The sequence below is a fragment of the Actinia tenebrosa genome, unplaced genomic scaffold (assembly GCF_029948245.1).
Source record: "Actinia tenebrosa isolate PJP-AT-01 unplaced genomic scaffold, QUT_ActTen_1.0 PGA_scaffold5__44_contigs__length_20552954, whole genome shotgun sequence".
Lineage (NCBI taxonomy): Eukaryota > Metazoa > Cnidaria > Anthozoa > Actiniaria > Actiniidae > Actinia > Actinia tenebrosa.
The window spans coordinates 6,753,447-6,770,932 of NW_028292582.1; the positions used below are offsets into that span (position 1 = coordinate 6,753,447).

The following is a 17,486-nucleotide window of genomic DNA, read 5'->3' on the forward strand; positions in this document are numbered from 1 at the left end:
TTGGTCCGGCTGGGACTCGAGGCACGACCTCCCTCACGAAAGTCCCGATGTTCAACCAACTAGCTGAGCCAACGGGTTTGCGGTATAGCTAGCTAGCACTACTGATTCTACTGCGGAGAACACTTGCATTCCTTAATGACCTCGCCAACCAAACGCACGAGCTCTGCCTTAAGGCCTTTAGATCTAAACTGTACTTTAAAGTGATTAAGTATTTTTTTCAGCATTGCAACATTGAAGGCTGAGATCTTGTTTCTTTGATATAGTAGGCGCAAAGATCGTACGTGACATAATGGGGTGTTGCAGGCCAATATGCTATGCTCATGATCAATTTCTCGTAACAGCAGGGGGGGGGGGGGGGGGAGTGTAATTGAGTTTCTTCCGTCAACACAACGGAAAACATTATAAAAAAGCATCGTTTTTTTCTGCTGAAGGGGGGGCTTCAGCCCCCCTTTGCCCCCCCCCCCCCCCCCCCCGTCCTGGATCCGCCCTTGAACAGATTCATACGTTCTGACTCTGGTATTACATCCTGAATGTCTTCCTCTTCTACCAAAGATCGTACATTTTCCTGAGGACTGGTCACGGTAATATCTCGTACTGTGGATTTTTTTCACGAAGTGGAAGGACGTGAAAAGAATCCTGCAATCTGGGTCTTCGATAGCCATTCTTCTCTTTCAAAGCGCCTTTCATCGTTCTCATTTCTCGCGCACCGCATTTCCGCGGCAACTTGTTCAGGGTCTGCTTTTCTACCAGTCCTCTCACCCAGGTTAAACTTTGCTGTCAAATACGACCGCACATTTTCAGTAAAACGAGCAGCTCGATCCGGTTCTTGGTTTTAGAGCCCAGCTCATGCTAAGTGTTGAAGATGTCTCTTGAACAAGTGATATATAAGAAGCTTCGTCTGGTTGTCGGCGGAGCCCATCGTATATAGTTTCATTTCTCTCTGACTGAATTTCGCTCTTAGATATATATTTTTATTTGTAATAATGGTTATTTGTATTATATTTAAAAGATGTATAAAAAAAAATTATTATGCATTGTTATTTTGTTTTCTTTTTTCTTTTTTTTTTTTTTTTTTTTTTTTTTTTTTTTTTTTTTTGCAAGAGTCTTCAATTTAGACGTCCTAGTCTAACTCACTGGTATTTAGTACAAAGACATAGATTCAGTATTCCAAGTACTACTAATATAAGTATAGAGTTGATCAATAACACAGTGAATAACGCTACTAACGCGGGCAAGTACATCCTTTACTTACAATGATATGAATGATATGTTACCTTCAACTAAAAAAACTAGAAATATTCAGCTCTACAAACAAGAACAGTTCTCAGTTTTGGATCTCTTTAGTATGTTTCGAGATAAAGCGAGAATTTCTTTACTACAATTAAAAAAACAAATAGCGATTGACCTCCCGACCTCGAGATATGCAAATTAAAACAATTACTGTGCGATGAAATTTCAAAACAGCTTATTGAAACACTATTAAATGAAGCCGTAGATCATTGAAATCTTTTATAATGGAACAAATATTGTAAAGTTAAGGTTTTTAATTCATCATATTATATTTTAGGTATTGGTATTGAGGATAATGAGCAAAGAAGTAGCCATCACAGACCCAACGGCCTGTCGTGTCACGCAAGGAAATAACTGAAAATAGAACAATTTGAAACTTAGCTTATTTCGTAGAAACGCAAAGTGCCGCAAATTTTATTGCACACATCTATAAAAGAGCTTCTTATCTCAAGGTTGAATGATATTTTAGGGCTGGATTAGGTGCCACAAATGAGAAATATGCAATATTCGAGGTCTCATAATCTTAGCTTTCCATGTCACGCTTTCAGTAGTCTCGATCAGTTAGGATTATTTTTCAGAATTCGCGCATTCCAAAAAAAACTATTACTGTTTTTATGCAGAAGTTACACTAGACTAAAGTTCTGGATAGAAAAATTAGCTTTTATGTGCAGAGAAACCCGAGAAAACAGACTTTGAAAATAGCCCTCGGCCGACCTCGAAAATCGGCGTCTTTCATTGATTTGGGGTCGATGGACAAAAATTCGCATAGCGGGTGGAAAAAAGAATTTAGAACAATTCTAACTGCAATTTTGTAGTGAGGATAGATAGTACTTTCGATGATAGGAACATAAAAGAAATCTATTTTTCGAGCCTAGATCGAGTGGCACGCTGTTACAGAGACGCCCTCTTAAAGGCTTCATCTGGCTGAAGTTGTTCAGCAATGAATTTGTCAAGACATTCTGGTGGTAGTTCTCTAAAGTCATCTGTAAAAAGAATATGTCGTTTATGATGCATGATGATTATGACCATGATAATCACTATGATAATGATGATGATGATGGTTACAGGCTATGATGATGATTATAGAATCATCAAAAGAAAGCCGTCAATTACCAGCCAAAATATCTGTAATCAATGTATGTACTAAAACTCATCTGTAAACTGATTATTATTATCATCATTATTATCACCATCTTCATGATTATTCAATCATTAAACGAATCAGACACTCATCTACCAATATGTGATCTCTCACTATGTTTACCGTATGTATTTAGAGGAGGAGTGAGTCGGGTATCAAGTGTCATTTTCCCCCCTACCACTAATAATTTATTCATTAGTAGTAAACTGTTTTTTCTTACCATCCGGTGAAGATATGTATCTCGAAGCCTCAACTAAAAAAGAAAATATTTGATTAGAGCTATTCAAAAATAAATCTTAAAAAAGCGATGACACACGTAACTCTGTGTTTTGTCAAAGTTGTTGCTATTTTATGGAAGTTTTATATAATGACTTCAATCGTACGGAAAAACGACTTCTGGGTCCAAAACAAAAATAAGTTATAGTAAAGTTTTAACAATGCTTATTACTTTTTCGTGGTCACAGAATTTGTTGTCTAGAGTTCTACTATATTATTGTTTCAAATGCAAGTCAAATCATTCGCGAGTAAACCATTTATCGCTTTATTTTAGCGGATTTTTTGGTGAGCATTTGGAAGCGGAAATACATCACAACTTAAAAGCTTATTTTATTTTCATTTATTCCAATTTTTTACGGAGTATTTAACTAAATTATTAAAGGATTCTTGTGAAAAAGGTTAGAACATCGTCGACCTCTATATATGAAACGTGATCGTAAAGTTTGTATATGAGCATGTGTAGAGAGGCGTGACTTCCAAGAAAAACTACATGGTTTTCAAGAAACGAGTCCTTTTATCATCCACGAAGAAACTTGGCTAATATTCAAAGTCTTTGGATTTTCTAACAGTAAATTATCGATACGCTTTAGCGAAGTGATATGCAGCTAATTTAAATCAATTTTTAAAGTTTTGTCAGGTCATTTTTAGTTTGGTTCTGTGTTGATACTGACTTGCAACTGTCTACAGAATCAGATACGAAAAACAATTGCAACTGCAAAGGCATCTAAGAAGTTGGCCTGAAATTTAAACTTATAGCTTATCATAGTGTGATTACAAAACACCTCGCTTTCCTTATAGCGGTAGATTCCGCCGTTCAATAGTTTATATATATTTTCACTATATCGTGAATGAAAAATATATCGTATATAGACTTACGTTGTATGGAAGCGTTGGCTGATTGCCCTGTAAAACAAGTACAGAACACAACATTTCGTAAGCTTACAAAATTAATCCATATGAGCCATGCATACAGTATACGAGCAGTGCTCTTCAGTAATCATTATCAGTTAGTATAATTGTCGGTTAGCTAAAATCAATTAATAATAATAATGTATTTATATAGCGCGTGTTTAATCTGGATATGTACATAAGCGCTTTACAAAATCAACTTGATTTTCAATTGAATTTGAATTACCCATTGCAATTTGGCAAGAAATAGACTATGTATCGACCATGGAATACTCTGGCTATTTCACCTACCTAATCCCATTTTTTGAAGGGAAAGAATACACTTTGTCGATCTCGAAAACTTGATTCCAACAATGGGTCCTTGTTCGTTCCTGTTAACATTAGTTTGGCCACAGGGTACCCACCATAAATTTCGTTGGTTCCAACCTCGTCCCCAGGGTCCTGTCGGCCGCCTCCAAATCGTCGACGAGAACTGAGAACTTCAACCACGAATATTTAACAACTTGTCCGTTTAGGAATGGTCCGCGGATTTGCATAACATCCACTCTTTTTCAATCTCACTTCGTTCATCAACACTATCCCTAGCTAGCTAGGAGCCTATTATATACGTACAGTGTTTTGGTTGAGGGCTAACGATACAGACTAACCTTTGCTCAGGATTTCTCTCAGAATTGCTTGATTCTTCATAATTCCCTTGGTTAATCTATGTTTTTAAAGTAATAAACAGTTTCTAAAAGAAAATGTTCATTTACGAGTGAGTTAGAAATTGAAATACGATCAATCTCAAGTGAATGTCAAAAATGCACTTGTTTTAAAAATTTATTTTCATCATTTTATTAGTCTTAATAACAAAATCAAAACTCAAATAAACTTAGGTTGCGTTCATAATGTATGGCAGAGGGTGGGGCAGGTGAAATTGGGGGGGGGGGGGGGGGGGGATTTTGGTATGGAAAAGAGGGGGAATGGGCAAATTTTTATCAGAACAATGGGGGAGATGCACAATGTTTGGAAGAAGCTACAAGCCTTGCTTAGGGGGTTCGTATTTTTTTGTATGACTTTAAGGAGGAGGGGGTGGGGTGGGGTTGTTGAGAATTATTCTGGACATTTCAAATTTTCACCTGCCCCCCCTCCCCCCCACCACCCCCACCCCCTCTCCCTGCCATACATTATTAACGCAGCCTTATATGTAACTGGTATTTGTTTGAAGTAGCTTTCAGAGCCAAAATACCTTAATAACAAAATACCGAAAAATATATCATCAAGTGATCTGAATCGGAACAGCTTGCAAAATAATTTAAAAGCCGAAGCCATTGATCAGGCGCGTAGTTCTTTAACACGACTATAGTTTCTCTCTTAGAACTGATCTTCGATTACAGAAATTGATACTGCTTTCAATGGTCTAGACAGGCGATCATATTCCAGAACACACGCTTCATATTCCTGACTCCTCAAGAGCCATTATGGGAACATGAGCACTTTTGTGTTTTCTTTAGTGGCTTCAACGTACGACCACATAGGTCCAAGGTGAAGAGCTGCCCATGACTGGCCAAACTTGGCATACATTGTTTCCATTCAGCTTTTGTAATCATCCCGGGACTGAAGTGTTCCAGCATTATCCAAACTGCTAAACTTCAAGTTATGTGATATAAGCCCAAATGGCATTTTGTCCACAGGCATCCTGCTGGTTAGGCCATTTTCATCAGTGCTTCCAAAGCACTTTCCCATATGTAGAAACAAGTTTTCCCTGTTGTTTTAATATAGTAAATTAATGCCTTTTCTCATATACATTAATAATTCATGAGGAAACCAGGCAATCAATGAGCTATTTTCGGGTCACATGATGTTACTTGAAACCTGGTAAAGTCATGTGAAAGGACTGAATTCAGTCTGTAGTAACTGGAACAAAATTAATTCAGTAGGACTTAATTAATTTTGTTCCAGTTACTCCAAGTCAAATAAATAATGAGCATGAGAAGTCATTTCAAAGCCAGTCCAATACCGGACTGGACGGGACTCGACTGCGCCGAGGACTGGAACTAATTGCTTCGGACTTGAAATCCCGTCCAGTTCTCATTGTCGGCTTTGAAATATTACTTCCAATCAAAGATGTTAAATCCTTTGAAATGTATTCCATGGGGATCTTTTTATGCCATCTCATCAACCCACTTTTTTAATGTCTTCATATCGAGTGTAGTCGAGTGCACGAAATTCCAAATAACTTGCGAACCGTATGGGGGATCGCCGGGGATCGCAGTTATTTTTGGCTTAAAATGAGTTGATGAATTTGAATATGTAAGAATGATGTAATTTCCATGTTTTTTTAAATATATATTTTATACATATGTATGTGACGTAACTTTTGTATTAACTTTTGATATTATTTGTATTTATTTATTTTTGTAAATATTTGCCAGGGCTCCCATGGATAGCAGAGTTTTAATTAGCTCTGAAGGGACTAACCTGGCTTTATTTACTTAGTTTAATTTTAAATAAAGGCTTCATTCATTCATATCACATACAGTGATAAATTACTCGATGCTGATTGGCTAATGAATGAGGGCTTTTTTCCATAATTCAAAAGATCGAAATACTAGAGTATGATTGGTAGTTCAGATGCCTAGCAACGCTTGCAAATTGTAAGCTTTTCTTTTTTACAAGCCAAATTATGGCTTCATGTTTTGCATTGGCAGACGAAAAAAACTCAAGAAAGCTAAAAAGTTCTTGGTCTGGTAGTGTTGGGAGGGTGTTGTAACTTAGATAACTAGTATTATTCTTTAGAATGATTACACTGTCGGGCTGCTAGGATTATAACTTACCTAGAGATATGAGCTCAGTAGATGTTTCAAAACATGCTAACTGGTTTACCATATTTCACAAATATGAAATAGCTTTAATCAAGTTTTTACATAGGGGACATAATGATATATTACGAAAGACCTCTTTCGATGTTGTACAGAAGCGTGAATCTAATAATTCTCTTCGAGCTTCGAATAATCTAGTTGTGCCACAAGATTCATGAAGAACTCAATTAAATATAGAGGCACTGTATTGTGGAATGCTAGCGGCCCAAGACAAAACACTTGCAGCTTGTAGTTATAAGTCGCTGAGAAGTAAATTAGTGAGGGTTGTCCAAAATAGACGATCTGATACCGACGGCAAAAGTATTTTACCTACGGTACAGATGGTGAAAGTAATTTATATGCAAGAAATGCGCATATAATTAACAAAGTTGGTTGTTACGTAACGTTTATAAATGAATTACGTAGTATTTGAAGTTTTTAAACTTAAAAGTACTTCAAAAAAAACTTAGCAGACTTGGCATGGGGCCCCTTACGAAATGTAATACCGATGGTACCGTTGGTACATTTGGTGAAACATAGATTTGGTCTTCCTGTGGTACGGACTTGGTAAAGGTCCCCTCACCAAATGTAATACCGATGGTACCGTTCGGTGAAATGTAGAATTGGTCTTAACGTGGTTAACTACAAATTCATTATCACCAAGTGTACCATCGGTATGCTTTTGGTGGGGGGACCTTTTCAAGACATGTAACAAACAGAATTGGTCTTCCTGTGGTACGGACTTGGTATAGGTCCCCTCACCAAATGTAATACCGATGGTACCGATGGTACACTTGGTGAAATATAGATTTGGTATTCCTGTGGCATGGACTTGGCAAAGGTCTCCTCACCAAATGTAATAACAGGTGCGGTATTTGTAGATTATCGAAAGGCGTTTGACACTATTGAGCATGCTACCTTACTAGAAAAACTGAAGCTACTTGGTATCTGTGATAAAGAGCAACGTTGGATGGCCGAATATCTTAAAAATCGTACCCAGTCAGTATTTCTTGGTGGTTCATTGTCAGATCCTCAAGTTATGGTTTCTGGAGTACCACAAGGATCCGTATTAGGCCCTTTGTTGTTTTCTCTTTATGTTTCAGATCTTCCGAATTGTTTACAAAACACTAAAATACTGATGTATGCTGATGATACCGTTATTTACTGCTCTGCCCCAAACATGGCTCAGTTAACTCAAAAGCTAAACAACGAGCTTAAAAACCTTGCTGATTGGTCAAAGTTAAATGATCTCTACATCCACCCCAAGAAAACCAAATATGTGGTATTTGGAACTCATATGAAACTTAATCAAATTGACTCTAATTTAAACTTTGATGTTTATTTAGATAACGATATTCTTGAACGTAAGAGCTTTTATAAGTATTTAGGAGTATACCTAGACCAATCGCTATCCTTTAAAGAACATGTCCACAGACTTATAAAGAAAGTTTCAAGTCAGCTTGGCTTACTGAGTAGATTGAGAAATAGTCTCACTACGTATGCAGCTAACAAAATCTATACCACTATGGTTTTACCAAAATTAGATTATTGTGATTTTACATGGAATATCAATTTGGCTGCTTCTATTAATGTCTCTTTAGATCATTTACAAACGAAAGCTGGCCGAATAATTTTAAAGGATTGTAGCTTAGACCATGATAAGGTGATAGATAAATTGGGCTGGAAGAGTCTTCGAAATAGATGTTCAATTCATAAGCTTATTTTTATTTTTAAGTGCTTAAATGGCATTGCACCTGAGATTTTTAATGGTTACTTTAATTATGTCTCACATGGCTATAATACTAGACAAAATGGTTTAAATATTATCATACCAAAAGTTAGGACTGAATCAGCCAAGAAAACGTTTTATTATTCTGGAGCTATCATTTACAATAGTCTACCTAGCTCTCTTAAAGAGATTAATTCTTTATTATTATTTAAGTCTAATCTCAAAGATATTTTTTAAATGTTTTAATGAATTGTATTGATTTTTACTAACATTTTAGTATTTTACAGTATATATATATTTAATTATCTTATTATTTTGTTGATAATTTTTGTTGCCCCCAGGGCGCTCCTTGATAACAGCTGTTTGCTGACGAGCTTACCCTGGTAAAACATGTAATTATTATTATTATTATTATTATTATTATTATTATTATTATTATACCGACGGTACCGTTGGTGCATTTGGTGAAATAAAGAATTGGTTTTCCTGTGTTACGGACTTGGAAAAAGTCCCCTTAGCTTCACCAAATGTAATACCGACGGTACCGATAGTACATTTGCTGAAATATAGATTTGGTATTCCTGTGGCATGTACTTGGTAAAGGTCTCCTCACCAAATGTAATACCGACGGTACCGATAGTACATTTGCTGAAATATAGATTTGGTATTCCTGTGGCATGTACTTGTTAAAGGTCTCCTCACCAAATGTAATACCGACGGTACCGATAGTACATTTGCTGAAATATAGATTTGGTATTCCTGTGGCATGTACTTGTTAAAGGTCTCCTCACCAAATGTAATACCGATGGTACCGATGGTACATTTGGTGAAATATAGATTTGGTATTCCTGTGGCATGGACTTGGCAAAGGTCTCCTCACCAAATGTAATACCGACGGTACCGTTGGTGCATTTGGTGAAATAAAGAATTGGTTTTCCTGTGCTACGGACTTGGAAAAGGTCCCCTTAGCTTCACCAAATGTAATACCGATGGTGCCGTTGGTACATTTGGTGAAATATAGAATTGGTTTTCCTGTGGTAAAGCAAAGCGCGTAAATTTTGGAAAAGAAAATGGCGGATGCTTTAGATATTGGAGCCCTGCCCTAGTCTTGCTGAAATATTTAAGTTTTTACGGATGTGTATGCCGACCACTGCGTGTTTTAACCGTAATTTTTTCATGTGGGTAAAGAAATGAATGTCAAATCTATTTAACTGGTCAAGTTATGGAAAAAGAATTTGATTTTGTTATCGAGTCTTTTCGAAAATATGAGGTGAGAACATCCCAGACAACACACGATATACAACACTCATAAAGTATTACAATGTCATATATAATAATTGCTTATAATTTTTTGCTAGCAAACAAAATATCGAATGAGATTTTATCCTAAGTGTGAGTACTTAGACTCAAGTAATGTTTGTTTCATTTCGTAAGCTGAGTAATGTTTGAAGGGAATTTGAATTACAACGGAACTATAAGGATAAAAGGTGTAACGAAATAGTGTTAAAATTTACTACCTACTTTTACTCTGGGAATGATTTTTATGATTTTGTGAAAGGTTTATAAGTAATATTTTAAGGTTTATTGTTTAACAGATTAAGCAATTTACCAGATAACTTGGGCAGATAATAAAGACATTGGAAAGTTGCCTGATGTCCTTTGTGTTTTAGTTTAAATGCTCGGCACTAATAATAACAATAATAATAATAATAATAATAATAATAATAACTTTATTTATGTGTCTAAATTGTGAACTAATAGAGCTAATAGAGGACACCTATCTTCCTATCTACCTATCTATACATTATAAAACTCCCTCCCATCCCATCTACAATGTACCCTTCATATGTAATTTAAAAATAAGTAAGTAAAAAAAAAAAAAAAAAACCCGCAAAATAAATATCAGATAAAATATAATGTAATAAGAATGTTATCAAAAAAGACAAAACTAAAATATAAATAAATACATCAACTAAAAAAATCACTAAGTATTGCATAAATAACAATTTTTACATCTCTCTGAGATGAGATTATCAATATCTACTTTCCTTACTTTTCTTTTAAATGAGTTAATAAAAGTTACTAATAAAAGTCTTGGAATTTTTGATCAATCATGAAAAAAACCAGACTTATAGAGAGTGACAGTAAATCATATAACAAAAAAGTAAACTATCAATTTATATGACATCTTGATAGCCATTGTACTTTTGATCAATATATAGACCCTTACTAATTAATTACACTATTAAATTGGTATCACAGATTGTCTTTTTGGCCGTCAACAACGGGTTATTTCAAATGGGAATATAGCTGACTGGAAGTGGGTTAATAGGGCTACCACCCAAGGAAGTGTTAGTGGGCCTTACCTGTTCAACTTATTTATTAATGATTTGCATATTAGTGATAACGAACACATGCATCAAAAAATCATAAGACGTGCTGAAGACACAACTATTGTATCACCTGTAAGGCATCACTTGTAATGGCAATATTTTTGACAACTCTGATGTTTACGTCAAAGAGTATCTTAACTGGACAAGTTTAATACATCAAATTGTAAAGAGATTATAATGATAATAATGATGATTACAACTCTATTGAACAGATACCACAATGTAAGGAGCTTAAGTTGCTGGGAATAACATTTCAGTCAAATAACAGATATGACAAGCATGTTAAAGAAATACTATGTGATATTAAATAAGGGCCTGTTTGTGATAAGGAGTCTTAGGAAAGAATAAATTAAAAGAAATAATTTAGTCTTATTAAAAAATTCTGTTTTGCTCAAACACATAACAGATGTTCATTGTTTTTCAATCGCATTCCCTTATCTTTTATTGTGAATTTATATTCTTTTTGTTGTTTGTTTTATCATTACTGTACAATTACTGATCATTTAACTTTCTTATGTCTTTTGGAAGGGAATTAAATGTCTTGGATGCACTATCTTGAAGAGATGATCCTGAAATGTACCTGATATCAATGGCACCTTAAGCTTAAGTTCACTAGATGAGCGGAGAAGCTGGTATTCCAGCACTCTTATCAAGCGAGCTTGGTCGGTCTGTACGGGATAATCTTGACCTCAGTCAAGATTTTCCCGTACAGACCTCCCGCTCGGTTAATAAGATCTAATCCCAGCACTTGTCCATTTACAAATGTCATATGGCATAGCATAGGTGTCATAAGCGTAGGTATATATCACAACGTATAGATATTCATAATGTTCTGCAAACAACATGGGCTCTTTAAGAGAATCAAAGTTTTACCTGAACATCCACTATATATGAATTAAGTTCCTAGATTTAATTGCTGTTATAACATTCTTAGGAATTCCAGAACAAAAAAGTGTGTTATAAACACTGAACGCTATAAGAATTGTTTACCTTTTGAGTATGAATTAGGTTTGTAGATAGTTAATTTGATTTTAGAATTCTAGTTATATATTAAATTATATTTATATGTAGTTTAGGTTTTATTGTAAGTTAAGGGTAAATATGTATTTTATTTATGCAATAAAGGCAGTATTATTATTATTGTTATTATTATTATTATTATTATTATTATTATTATTATCATCGTTATTACACACTTTTTTCAACTTTTACATGGACTATTTAGCAAAAATCCATTGATAATGCTGGAAAAAGCACCTCAAAATTAGTACTTTTATAAAGTTTGGGGATATATTGAAAACAGGGGAAAATATAGACATTCAGCAAGTCACGAAATTTTACAGACGTTTGTATGGTGGGAGCAAAAACTTGTCCCCCACTGTACAAATTGTCTATAAAATTTAAACTTCACAGAGCTATATCATGCCATTTTCTAACCTATCACCCTCAAACTTGGCAAATGTGCTAAATTTGAGGTGCTTTTTCCAGCATTGTAATAGAATTTTGCTATCTCACTCGACATATAAAAAGTTGAAAAAATGTGGAAGGTACTATTATCCAACCCACTATCTATTTACCTTCTGTAATATGTCCTGAAATATAGTCATTCCACATGGGCCTTACTAATCGATGAAATGATAACAGATTATGCGAGTGAAAATCAACATGTGAGTTGAGCGTTGTGTGCATAGAATATTAAATGTAGTGGTAGTGCGTATGAGTGAAAAGTGTCCCCAATTAGTGCGAAAGCGCTAGAACGACTAGACACTTAAATAAAAGTGATTTATTTATTAAGTTATGCTTCCTTTTTCTTTACATACATGTATGATCAGTGTTGTGAGACAATAGGTTGCTATCAATAGACGTCACTTCCTGTAATAGCTCTTTTTTGATGGCTTGTAGAATCCTGGAGGTTGTTTTGATCTCTTGTTTTCTGGTTTGATATCAAATACAATAGTTTGAGGACTTATTTTGACATGTTTTGACTTAACATCCACTAGTTGCCCCTCAGTCAACCACTTGTTTGCTCCCCAGTCAACTCCAAAAAGTCACATGATTGATAGTAAGCAATTTGCTAAGTTATAAATTGCACATTGAACTACAGGGCCATAATCATAATCATAATCATTTTATTACTGTATTATTTTAGTTGTCACTATATTAATTATTATCAAGATTTGGGTGTCTGGGGCTTCAACAAGTTAACTAGCAACAAGAAGGTGCTGGAATAAACAACTTGTGATAATAGACTTCTAGTTATCGTCAGGAGGGGGGGGGTGGTTTTTAGATAAGGGGGTAAGTTTTTCAAAAGAGACTAGAAAGGGGGGGTCATTTTTATATTTTGTAAAATAGTTGGAGGTACAATCCTTGTATTACAAAAAATAATTTAGATGCTGTAAATAGTTATAAAACGTGTGGGGCAAAGTCGTAAGGGATTTTTTATATCATTTATGAGGAGAATGACTACCTATGCATTTGCAATTTATTGTTATATTATGATAGATTATGTTATGATATTATGATTGATTATGATTTATTTTCTCCTATATTTAATATTATTATTCCTAAACTGTAGAATCTTGTACTCCGACCTACTAGTGTAGTATACCTATAGTAATCTGACTTCTGTTTTTTTTTAGCTTGTATAATAGTTATTGCCAGAAGTCAGTGCCCTGTCATTATTTCTCTATTCGAATATTTATTTATTATCATTATCTGTAAATATTGGGTACATTAAACATTAATCATTGATTGTAAGGGACTGCATTCATTAGATTGTCAGGAGGGGGGGGGGGGGGGGGGGGGGGGGGGGTGGAGGAGAAAATGGGAGGCCCTGAAATTTTTTAAGCAAATGCGAGGGGGGTCTTGAAATTTGAAAATGATAGATAGGGGGATCTTGAGAAAAGCTATGAATATTAATTCAAGTTATTTTAAAATTTGCAATAAAAATAAATTGTTTGTTACACCTCATCATGGGTAATATAATTTATAAACCACCATATTGTATGGTATTTTTGACAACGACCTGTTTTAATGCACTTTATGATTTATATACTATTGTTCATGCTAAGTATCATATCTCACTATATAAGAAGAATACATGTATATATTGAATATGAACAAATCTTTTCAGATTTAATTTCATTATATCTTTCAACTTCATCATTGCTACTAGTTTGTTATAGAATGAATGGAATTAATTCTGTAGGATTTTTATCGATCTACAGTTATATCCTGTCTTATTATATCTAAAGTAGTACCTACATTGCAGAAAACATCAACACTCTTTACATTCAAAAGGTTTTTGTGAAACTGTTCGATCAATTTGTACATGGAATGTCTCATTAAAGTAACCCGTAAGTGGAGTGTTTTGACAACTACTGAAACCCCTTCCCTTCATTGGGGCAGAACAAAACATTTTTTAACAAACAGTACTAGAGTCAATGCTCATCACTCTCAGGATCACTGTCTGAATCACTCTTTGAATCATTTCTTGATTCACTATCAGACCTTTCACCAGTTTCTGCTGGTTGTGTATTTGTTGCACCTTTAGAAAGAAAGGCAGACAATGTCATCTGTTTACCCTTTGCTGCTTTTAAAGTATTTGACACTGCAGTCATAAGAGGTACTTCCAAGTTCTTTATTGCTTCTTTAACTTCAGGAAGAACACACTCACTAACATATCCTTGTTGGACTAGGTCTTTGGCAGTGATAGTGATTGAGTGAGGTAATAGTTTTTGTGACATGCCATACAAGCCGTAGTGTAAAATAATAATTTTCGACAGTAGTATAGGGAATGGGGGTTCCAGCGCAATCTCAACACGGGCAAGACCCGTGTCAAAAATCCACCTACGGAAACAACCCACTCCAAGTGTGGTTGGGGGCAACAGCGCAAATATGTTAGTCTATATATGGAGTGCGAAGATTGTAAAGAGTTTGTTTATGATTTCTGTGTAAAGTGCTTGAAACCCAAGTTTGTACCTACTAAACCAAATAAGTATATTTGTTGTGGTAAGAAAATGCAAATAGAAGACGACACGTCAGCACAGTGTTACGAGTGCGGTAAAAATATTCGTAATGCCGTGCCTTGTGCTACCAGGGAACAATATTATTCCAACGGAGGTCGTAAGAAGACGCCATACAAAAGAATAAAATACTTTAGGGACTGGATGAGTCATATCCAAGGTTATCGACCGGTATATTTAGACAACGAAGTAAAGAAGAAAATCATAGGCCATTTAGAAGAGCCAACCCCACAAAGTCTACGGAAAACGTTGAAAAAATTAAAGCTAGGGAAATATTACAAAGCTATTCCCTATCTTTTGTCTGAAATTACCGGTAAGTCTATTCCTGAGGTTTCTGATATGACAAAAGCCGAGTGGATGTTTTGTCGGCTGGATAAGGATATTCCTTATTATCCTGACGTAATTTACGAAATATTTTACAAAATAGACCCCAACCACCCCCTGTTAGGATGGATTCCGAGGCGACAATAACATATTACGCGTAATTCATACGATGAATTTATATTACGCGTAATAATTTGCCAAATAAGGTTATGCAAATAATTCATATTACGCGTAATAATTCGCCAAATAATTCGTATTACGCGTAATAATTCGCCAAATAATTCATATTACGCGTAATAATTCACTGAATTTATATTACGCGTAATTTCTAGACTGACGTTCGATATGTAAATAGAATCCCGTCACGCTCTTTTCAAAGCAGATGTTTACTGAGCAAGCTTTCTTTGAAGCTCTTCTTTCGCTTCTTGGTAGATCTTTTTGCGAGATTCCTCGGAAAGATCTTTTACGACTGTTTTTTTGTTCCTTATGTCCGACTTTAATTTCTCGTATTTGTCTTCTTCGGTCAGAATAAGCGAGAATTCTACGTCGTCTATCTTTCTGTCACGCAAAGCCTTTGAGACAAGGTCGGTAATAGTATTTACTTTAGCCCTAGACAGAGCTATTGTCGTGTCATGCTTGGATATTTTCGTGGATAGCTTTTTCATAATACCCGTAGCAACAGCCGAAATAATACCACAGGCTGCCCCAACGCTGGCCAAAGGAACGCCAACGACTATTCCGGGTCCAGTAAGCGAAGTAGCAACGCCGGAGCCCGTTAACACAACAGATATGGACCCTGAAGTTATCGAAATCTTATGTAGCGTACTCCGGGCTCTGACGTACTTTTTTCTAACTTTTTCATAGTGTTTTGTCTGCCCTTCCAAGTAAGCCAGGATTAAGTTCGCTTTATTCAGACGAAAGTTTTCAGCGTTTAATTCGTTAGGTTCCTTAGGAAGTTCAGGATAAAGTGGAGGCGCTGATGGTATAACATCCATTATATATACTAATGTACGACGCTTTTGGGAATGATATTGAGGAGCAGCCACATCACGACAACCGGGATTACTGGAATTGGAGAGCATTTAGGAAGATGTTTCCACATGCAGACCCCAGTAAGTTCGAAAGAAGACCCGATGGTATTTACTATAACGGCTCTAGGATGTACAGCAACGAGGATTTGAAGCCTACGCTGGTTAATCAAATAGACGATCAACTGAAGCATTTGCCAATGCATAAGCCAACGCCAGCGCCAACGCATGTTGAACCCAGTTGGTCAAAGGAATTATTGCTTGGTACCAGTACTTATCCGATACCCGCAGTTTCATTTGATAAACACCCAAGCTTGGACCTAACGCTGAACATGCGGATTTTTAACAAGCATTCCTTTCCGTTAAAGGTGCGGGATATCTTCAAAGACGTACCCATTATTCATACCACCGCTAAGGAATCTCATGAATGGTTAAGTGGTCCTAACATGCGTTATTGGCCGCAGCAACTAAACTTTGCGGTTTGGTGTGCCACTAGCGGCTGCGGTGTAAGTGCAAACTTGATGAAGAATTCAATATTCATGTTTCACTTCCACTTCACGGTTAGAAGAATACTGCATGAGATGGGCGTTACTGCATTACCGGGGGATGCTGCGTTCTATCCAAGGGATAATAAATACAGCGTGCCGGCTTATGATAGACTTTGTAAGGAGTTTGACGTTGTAGGGAAGGATTTCCGATGCACTGCCGGCGCTAACAATGGTCTGGGACATATTTGGGCTTATTGGGGGATTGGCGGACACGAGCTAAGTGATAAGGAAGTTCATGCGTTGAATCTACGATGGAACACTGGGTATCACAAAGAAACTCACGACAGTAGCACCTTCTTTGAACCAAACGCTAAGACCACTAAGGAAGTTAGAGACGGACCTTTGTTCAAAGACGAGGGCGGTAAGTATGCAGGGGCTAATCCACTGATTATCAAAATTACCAACGACGAGCAAACAAAGCAATATCTTAATTTCATACCCCCAGAAGGTAAAGGACTAACCAAAGCCGGCCTTGCCCGTTTAAACCGCAGCATAGAAGCTTACGTGTATTCTATCCTTGGAGCTCAGGTAAACACCCGATCCAGCATAATCGGAAATACTGGCGCCGCAGAAGAAACGCGAGCCGAAGCCTTGATCTTATTTGAAAGTTCAATCTTGGAGGGCGACATTAGCAAGGGCGTACAGCGTTACCAACTAGCCATACAAAATTCTAAGGCGAGGTTGGACTACGCAGTAGCCCCGGGTTGTTGGTTAATGCCTAGTAATTTATCTATAAATACTGGTTCTGTAGTAGGATACAACAACAAACTGCAGCGAGCTACTAAGGATATGAAGTTTGGGGTGAACGACGTGAACTCTGACACTCTTAGGAACATTCCTCACTTCGTAGAGAAGCCAAAAAAGTCACACGAAACGAAGCTACCCGTAGTTAAGAAACCATCAAAGAAGGTCCTGCCTGCGATACCTGAGGAATATGACCATAACTTACTAAAGGCCGGCCTAGCAGCTGCAAGCATTGGTCT

The 17,486-nt window shown here is 36.2% G+C and overlaps 2 long non-coding RNA genes across 2 annotated transcripts; one reads left to right on the top strand and one right to left on the bottom strand.

The window, feature by feature from the left end:
- Nucleotides 1–474: 474 nt before the first annotated feature.
- On the bottom strand, nucleotides 475–3,994 carry LOC148906420 (uncharacterized). Its single transcript, XR_016121360.1, has 4 exons — nucleotides 3,908–3,994; nucleotides 3,584–3,610; nucleotides 2,652–2,684; nucleotides 475–2,273 (listed from the first exon to the last, which is right to left on the bottom strand). It is a non-coding gene; the product is annotated as an uncharacterized LOC148906420 (long non-coding RNA).
- Nucleotides 3,995–9,078: 5,084 nt separating this feature from the next.
- On the top strand, nucleotides 9,079–11,720 carry LOC148906421 (uncharacterized). Its single transcript, XR_016121361.1, has 2 exons — nucleotides 9,079–9,455; nucleotides 11,107–11,720. It is a non-coding gene; the product is annotated as an uncharacterized LOC148906421 (long non-coding RNA).
- Nucleotides 11,721–17,486: the final 5,766 nt, after the last annotated feature.